The sequence below is a fragment of the Palaemon carinicauda genome, chromosome 2 (genome assembly GCF_036898095.1).
Source record: "Palaemon carinicauda isolate YSFRI2023 chromosome 2, ASM3689809v2, whole genome shotgun sequence".
NCBI lineage: Eukaryota > Metazoa > Arthropoda > Malacostraca > Decapoda > Palaemonidae > Palaemon > Palaemon carinicauda.
The window spans coordinates 178,650,858-178,660,857 of record NC_090726.1 but is presented as its reverse complement, the minus strand read 5'-3'; positions in this window follow the sequence as shown (position 1 = coordinate 178,660,857).

Here is a 10,000-nt window from a genome sequence, read left to right as displayed (position 1 = left end):
TATTGTGCCCTAGTGTACCCGCAAGCAAGAAAGCTCTAACCAAAGACAGTGGCTATGGCACTACCCAAGACTAGAAAACAATGAATTTATATTTGAGTGTCCTTTTCCTAAACGAGCTGCTTACCATAGTTACAGAGTCTCTAGCCTTACTATGAGATAAGTAGCCACTGAACAATTACAGTGCAGTAATTGACACCTTTAGAGAAGAAGAATTGTTTGGTAACTTTGGTCTTGTCAGGTGTGAGAGGACAAAATAGAATAAGTAATGAATAGTCCAACCTTTTTGGTGTATGTGTAAGCAAGGGGGAAAATGAACTGTAACCAGAGGTAAGGGTCTAATGTAGCAATGTCTCGCCAGTCAAAGGACCCCTTAATTCTTTAGCGGTAGTATCTCAACAGGTAGCTGGTGCCCTAGCCAACCTGGCTGATCATGTAAAACATTAAAACTAAACAAAGAACCGGGAAATGCTGGTTATAGTTCATTATCTTGGATTTTCTGTTGAATGAATATATATACCATTTAACAAACGGATGATAATTGATTGATTTTATATTAGTTGGCTTTCTGTGTAAATTTTGTCAAGTCTCTTGAATTTCATGTTGATTTAGAATACTAATGGCATCGAGAGAATATTTGAAATTAAATTATTATTATTATTATTATTATTATTATTATTATTATTATTATTATTATTATTATTCTTATTATCATTATTATTCTTATTATTATTATTATTATTATTATTATTATTATTATTATTATTATTATTATTATCGAAGATACAACCCAAGTTTGAAAAGCCGAATGTTGTAAGCCCATGTGCTCCACCTAGGAAAATAGCAAAATGAAGAAAGAAAAAAAAAGGAAATTTATAATCTACTAGAGAAGTTATGAGCAATTAAAATAACATATTTTAAGAAATTTACAACATTGAAATACGTCTTTTCTTACTAGGAAAGACTAATGTCAGCATGTTCAACAAAAAAAAATTCTCTTTAAGTTTTAACTTTTAGATATCCACTATTTCAAATACCTTATTAAGAAGATCAGTACATGACTTTGTGACAGTATGAATAAATGTAATTTTATATTAGCATCCCTTTATAATTATACATATCACATTGGGCATTGAAGTCGTCTTAAAAAATCAATGGAAGATATAGATCTCTTCTCTGCCCTTAGAACTACGCCTTCAAAGCCAAGAGTATACTCAACAATGAAACACATTAGGAGTTATACTGTAATATCATAAATCTTCGGGGGTGGGGGGTCTCAAATAAACCGTACCAGAATGCCATATAAATACGATTGTTTGTTTAGAAGATATTTGCAACGAGCGAGGTTTTATGGAGTCCTAACTACAACCCCTCTCATCAGGGTAAGACTAACCCCTCTTTGACGACACGAGGGACGGGGAGACGCCGAGTAGTTATATCTCTTTCCGCTTATCGTGACCTAAAACAAATAAATAAGTAAATAGATAAATATATATACATATATATACAGTATATATATATATATATATATATATAAATATATATATATATATATATATATATTTATATATATATATATACATATATAACTTATATATATGTATATATATATATATATATATATATATATACATATATATATATATATATATACATATATATGTATATATATATATATATTTATATATATACATATATAACTTATATATATGTATATATATATATATATATATATGTATATATATGTACATATATAACTTATATATATATATATATATATATATGTATATATATATATATATGTGTGTGTGTGTGTGTGTATGCGTGTGTGTATAAATATATATATATATATATATATACATATTTATATATATATATATATATATATGTATATATATTCATATATTTATACACACAGATACACACATACGCATATATATGTATATGTATATATATATATATATATATATATAAGAGCCTGATATTTGCTTTTTTTGTATAGGGAGGATAAGAAAGAATTTGGGGGAACTATCATTCCCCTTCTCACTTCTAGTTTTCCACACTCGCAATATTGGCCTCGCCTTGCTCTATCATTTGTGTCAGCAAAAGGTGAAAGTGAATATTTTATGTTATTTTAAAGAAGAGTAGATTGGGGAGACCGTAAATGTATTCAATATTGGAATTAGATTATTTTGTTTACTTATCAAAGTAGGAGAGATGACATCATAATCAGTTTCTAGTTTTTAAAAATAGGTATGTAGTAATAAGGCCAAGTGTGTATAATAGAAGTATTCATGTGATAATAAATCAACATCCATTAAAAAAAACATAAAATATAAAATATCATTCACAATGTGTAACTAGAGCACTCAACTCACTTCGATACCTTAGGCGTGAAAAATAATGTCAATATATTATGAAAAAACATTAAAGTGGAGTACTTTTGCATTAAACTTTCAATAATTTTTCTCATGAATAGAATATCTAAAGACGATCTAGAAACCAGATAACATTTTCTAATCATCTTCTAACATACATGAATACATATATACGGATCTATAAAGCTTCATTAATAACACACCTTTTAGAAAAATCAAAGGAATCGTTATCAATAATATGATAATTTCGTATAAAAAAAAATATTTCTTTCAAGTTGTTCATCACATTATTTTATTTCATCTCCTATGCGTGGTTTCTTTGTGTGTATATATTCCTCTTTTTTATTCTAATAATGATCATCATGAAGCTCCAAATACAGCAGATAATAGATAAATATCTTACATTTCTATCTTGAAAAGTTTGTCTCTAAAGATTCTTCCTTTGCACGAGCTCCGCAAGTTAATATTTTATCCAATAGTGGCGTGCTGTCTTATTATCAGAGGAAACTTCACTTTAATTCAAAACGACGCCGTTTACGTTATGATGAACGTGAATTTTGCTATTGATTAAGCTCGGTGGTCCTTTGTTGTTCATATTAGACAACCAGGAGAGAGAGAGAGAGAGAGAGAGAGAGAGAGAGAGAGAGAGAGAGAGAGAGAGAGAGGAGAGAGAGAGAGAGAGAGGTATAGGAGGATGAATTACATATTACGAAATATGCAGTTCAGGCATCAAGGTCTTGATTGCTTAGCAAACATACTTACTTTAAAAGCATTTACCCTAATTTTCAATTCTTGTCTATTCATTCCAAAATCTTATTTGTTTATCTAAATTGGGAATGCAATGAAACTATTTGTTTTTTTTTTTCTATATTTGTCCTCTATTTTCCAATTAACTGATAAATTTTCAAAAATATGATGCAACAAAAAAAATTAAACCTCAGATTATATCATTGTCTAGGGCATTTCCTTCACTTACATGATCAGTGTGATACAATGAAATCTGCCCTCAGTTTCTTTAATAAACGCTATTGGAATTGGTGTGCTGTTGAGCTTCAGAGAGCCCTTTACCACCCTTCATACTACTTCTGCACTATAATTATATTTCATATCAAAGATTCTGCCATCACACTGTTTATATTTAGAATTCTTTTACCATACATTTTTTTAAAGGTGATGACATCTCTCGTTTACTTAAAGCTGGATCCCCCTCTTTCCTTATTTTATATCTGGTTAAAAAAGGGTATTTACTCAAACACTTGTATTCTAAAAATAAGTAAAAGACTATAATATAAGTAATTCTATTATTTATACAGATTCTTAAAACTATGAAAAAAAAATGATTTACGTGAACTTAAATATATACGATATTTATAAACATTTTTAAAGAAGCCTAGCTAGTACAGTGGTAACGTCTTTGCATCACATTCGCATTGCAGTAGATCGATCTCAGCCTGGGACCGTGAGTTTAAAGGGTGTAGTTGCGCTTGGCTGGCTGACGTTCTGGTGAGCATATATTCTGACGAAACTGGAATGGGAACGAGACACCTTTAAGGTTTAATCAATGCTAAATCAACCTCTAAATACTAATTTGATAAAACTGACACATGTTGGACATATTTGTTAAGTTTCACAATGAAATTAACTAAATTCCTTAACACACACTCTAATAGTTAAAAGGATAGGTTAACTTAATCGCATCACGCCACTGAATATCCTCTTTATATTTTGTGGGTAACCAAAAGCTTTTTTTAATTAAATTACCTTTCAAAATTCATGTTAAACCAATCACCCCCCCCCCCCAAAGAAATACAGATCATTGACACTTTTGACAAACCCAGTACCCTCAACCCCACAGGAGTACTCCTACGAGTCATACGGCATTATTATTCGCGTCAATACAAACATAGTCATTTCACTCCTCCCTTTTTATTTTTTTTTTATTTAACTTAATATTTTTTGTAGAAATCGAGTTAGAAAATACAAATGATAACTTTGAATTGAATTGAAATATGCGGGTGAACGAATTTGTTTGTTGAAGTGAAAAAAGTGGTAGATATTTTTTTCCCTTCATAAATTTTACATACTTTATTTTATCATATTTGTTTTTTCCCATTATCTTAGAGCCAGAAGCCATTGTAATTTAGGAAAAGACCGCAAAATCCAGTAGTTTTTCTTTTATTACCTCGATAGCACAAAATATCCTTTACTTCTTACTTGCACATATATTTTTTATTTATTTTTTTTTCTTAATGATATATCCAACTTGAAGAATTATAGTTATGGACCATCGTTTCCTAGAATAAGAGCGTAGGAGACTTTTATTGAAATGGTTTCAGTTAACCAGTATTCGATGTTAATTTTAAGTTATTCTAAATAGTTATAAGATCATTTGAAGTATTTAAAGAAAAGTAATTATAGTAACAATCTCAATCAATTTAATATTGTTTTTACAAGCAAATCATTACTACACCGATTAATGTGCTTCCCTAATGATTCTGTCTTGATGTGAAAGGATACATCGATACTTGAAAGGTTCGTCTATAGCAAACGATTCAGATTGAAAGGTGGTAATGGCTGTCTTGCTCCTCGATTTTGTAGAACTATATATAGAGCTAAAATGTGTGTTTAGCCATTTGTCCCCAGACACAACTTAGTAGGCAATAATACATATATCCTACTTAGGAGTTTATCATATTCGATAACCTAACTTTCGTTATAATAAGGCAAGTGTTAACTTAAAAAATCAAGAGTGCTGAAAAGGGTGTTGTATATTGTACTTGAATTCAGCGCTCCCGGGGTTGTGTAGCTTATCAGCTGTTATATATATATATATATATATATATATATGTATATATATATATATATATATATATTATATTTTGGTTCCTAGACGCAGGACCATAATCTATATATATATATATAAATATATATATATATATATATATATATATGTATATATATATATGTATATATATATATATATATATATGTATATATATATATATATATATATGTATATATATTTATGTGTATATATATATTATATATATATATATACATATATATATACATATATATATATATATATATATGTATATATATATATATATATGTATATATATATATATATATATATATTTATATATATAAAGACTCACATAAATATATATATATATATATATATATATATACATATATATATATATATACATATATATATATATTTACATATATATACATATATATATATATATATATATATACATACATACATACGTACATATATATATATATATATATATATGTATATATATATATATATATATATATATACATAAATATAATTATATATATAATTATATATATATATATATATATATATATCAATGTGTCTTTGTGTTGATGTAAATTAATTTACAACTTTAAAAGCTGAAGTATTGAAACCTCTTTATTAAGGTTTTTGTTGTCAGAATAAAAATGATACCTACTGTAATAGAATATGATAGGTAAGGCCCTTTCTGAACTTATATGGGATCAACAGTTCGTCAGTAAGTAGCCTAAGATTTACAATCATTATCAGTGCTTTTGACATATTTACGTATTGGGAACCCGATTGCTAAAATTAATGATATACATAATGAACCCACTTTTTTTATGTATAAGATAGCTTTAACTAGCTTCTCCATACAAAATTGATAGCATTTAATTACTTCCACCAACAAAGTTGGGAGGAAGTTATGTTTTCACCCCTATTTGTCTGTTTGTTTGTTTGTAAATAACTTCCTGGCCCCAAATCTAGTCATAGAGAAGTGAAACTGCTAAGCATTAATTGATATGTTGAGACGTGGAAGTGATTCAATCTTGAAAGTTCTAGATCAAAGATCAAGGTCAAGGTCGAGCAAAAGGTCCATGGAATTAACTTCAACCCCAAGTGTGTACATGGTCGTCACACAGACTTCAAATACGTCTGCGGTTTCAATTGACTCTGGAAAGGTCTGCACTCTCAGAGGGCTTTTCAACTTGAAATTACACCTCATGAGTCGATGTAGTATAAAAATCGTCATATAGATATTGATTTGGTTGACCTATTATATTAATCATTCAGATATGATTAAGAAAGATTTTTTTTTTTTAATATATACGACAAACTATTTGAAACTTTTGTAATATATGTATTTTGTAATAAACTTAGGCTGTTCATAAATTGTTCTTTATCTCGTTTCATATTGATATTTTGAGTATAATAACCATAAACTTTTGCTTATAATCAAATCAATATAATTTCTTTTAATATACTGATGGAATGCACTTAAAATGCCACAAGAAAAAAATTTAAAATAATAAATAAAATAAAATATTTTGAATTGGTTTTCGAATATTATTCAAAAGAGGTTCAAAACAATTTGACGATTAGCATGAGACTATAATCATATGACTAAAAGTCATCATAAGGTGGAGCAAATCATTCAAGAAATATAAAAACAGAAATTTAGTATATTTCGTAATATAATCATACACAATATATGAGAATGGAAATAAAATTCAGTAATGCAATTACCAATCCCTATGACGATATTTCAAGAAAATAAGTAATTGGTTCAGAGAGAGAGAGAGAGAGAGAGAGGAGAGAGAGAGAGAGAGAGAGAGAGAGAGATTTTAAGGTGACAAAGATACCTTATGCAATATTGCAAATCCTTCTCTTATCAGAATCAAATCAAAGTCTGTCCCTCTTCAATATATTTTCTTAAGGGAAATGTAAAGCAAAGAAGCTAATTGCACTAATTTCGTCATTAAATCGATGAAATATAAAAGTGCTTGAAAGCTTAATTGCAATCGCGGTAACTGAGTGATTATTGTAATTATCAAAACATTTGAACAATCGGAAACGATTGGGGTCGTCAGTAAACATATGTATTTAAATTTATGTTTGATGAAAAGGCAATGAATTACTCAAAGCTATTATGTATGATAATTACTTGGAATTCCGTAAGCTGTAGGGTGAATTTATGAGCGATTTCTGATATTCCTCTTTAAATTAATGAAAAAAAAAAACCTCTAACATTTAGAATTAAGATATTCACGGACGCCCTTCGACGGGTTTCCGTTACAAAGGGTAGAAGGGACTCTTTAGGTATGATAAGCAGCTCTTCTAAAAAGACACTTCAAAATTAAACAATTGCTCTCTATTCTTGGGTAGTGTCATAGCCAGTCTACCAGGTTCTTCCACTGTCTTGGGTTAGGGTTCCCTTACTTGAGGGTACACTCAGGCACACCTTACTATATGTTTCCTGATTTCTTTTCTTCACCGGGCTACTCTCCCTCTTGGAGACCTTGGGCTTATAGAAAAATGTTTTTTTTTTTTTTAAACTAGGGTTGTAGCTTAGCTAGTAATAATAATAATAATAATAATAATAATAATAATAATAATAATATTAATAATAATAATAATAATAATAATAATAATAATAATAATAATAATATTTTGGAAGGACCATAATTGATAAAAAGTTTTATTAAATGCTTTGGCTGCAGAAGCAACATTAAGCTAATGGACTTCTTTTTAAATAGGTCTATTACTACATTCTACAAGGGATTTTGCGATAGCCATTCATTATGAGAGTGCCGAAAACACAAGTATGTTTTAGCCACTTTAGAAATGAATCCGATATTTTCATTTGTGAACTCCAATATGTTATTTATAGGTACTTGCCGTAAAAAGCACAAAGACACGCTCGGACAGACACATATACAGAGAGAGAGAGAGAGAGAGAGAGAGAGAGAGAGAGAGAGAGAGAGAGAGAGAGAGAGAGAGATACTTTTATATATTATCATTATATTACAAATACTTTTTCAATTTCATCCGCTGCATGAAATCGTAGGAAAATTACATCCTGACTCAAAATTCCAATAACCAATTTTCTTCCGGAGAAATTTTTTCTTCCAATAAGATCTCGATCAATTTCTGAGTTGGGAGAGATTGAAAGGAATCTTCAGAAAAGATCGGTGTGTATCATTGGGCAGAGGGATTTTGGCAGCGGGATCCTTAGGCTAATAGATATTGTATTCTGGAAGGGAAAAAGGTTTAAAAAAAAAGGAAAAAAAAACATATAATATACTGTACACTCTTAGAAATTTTTCGTAAAAAATTGTAAGAATGCTGGAATGTGTGCTGTCAGCTATTTACCATATTTAAAACAGATGTATTGACCTTAAGTATTAATGTTACTGTCATAAAGCCTTAAAAGATAATAAAAAATTGGGGGGGGGGGGATTATGGTTGCCTGTATTTACTGAAATACGTCAGAGAACAGTATATTTTTACGGGGATTTCCGTTTAAAATTACACTTTTGAAACGGTAATAAGAGGAATAAAACTAAGAAAGTACAAACATATACTACAAACGTTCTCTGTCATTAAAGATCGAGATGTATTATTGGGCACACGGATTTTGGCAGCGGGATCCTTAATAGATATTATACTCAAGAAGCTGAAAGGCTGAATAAAAAAAAAAAAAAAAAAAAAAAAAAATAAATAAATTAAAAAAAATAAAATCAATGAATCTCAGATAATATACACCAATAAGAATTTCCAGAAATAAACTATAAAAATCCTGGAATAAATGTTGCCAGCCATTTACCGTTTTAAAAACGGATATATTGACGTCAAAGATTGATGTTAATGAAACAAACTTTTAAAAGATAATAAAAGAGTAGGGTAAAGATTACGGTCGCTTGTATTTACTGAAATACGCCTACGGACAGTATGTTTTGACGGAGACTTTCCGATTAAAATTGCTATGAAAAATGCTGCTGTTTATATGAGGCAGCGGTAATTGAAAGGAAGCAACATTTCAGTATGAAATAATGCAAATTGGCCATCCTTACCTCGCTGGCTGGAAATAACAATGGAAGCTATTAGGAAGAAGAATTGGTTTTGAAGGGAATGCAGTTGAGATTACTTAAATTACTAAAGTTATATATATATATATATATATATATATATATATATATATATATATATATATATATATATATATATATATATATATATATATATATATATATATATATATAATTTATCATAGATATAAAACAAGCATTTTAAAGTTTAGATATCTTCCGTCTATTTCATAAAGATTATTAAAACTACGTATTTTTTCTGAATAATTAAAGAGGGGTCCTAGTTTGATAATTGATAAATAAATAAGGCTGAAAATTGATTACTGTAACCGGTTTACTAACTTAATTAAATTAAAGATGGACGATGCAAATAAACTACTTAATCCAGTGAAATCCATGAAATGTTTGTTGAAATTATCATGTTGCTGGTATTCCAATATAACATTACCTCTCTCTCTCTCTCTCTCTCTCTCTCTCTCTCTCTCTCTCTCTCTCTCTCTCTCTCTCTGGTAATTACTCAAACATCTCCTTCACACCTGATCAAGTTACGAAGCTTAGCGGACATGCTAGATACCTTCTTGAGTCAACCCATTACTTTTAATTAAAGTGTAAATATGATCTCTTCCTTGCTTTTGCAGTCTTGGGCAAGTAGACAAGAGTTTATTAAATGTATTTGTTAAGAAAGTTAGTACAAATAATCAAGAATGCAGTAATAGCAATCATTA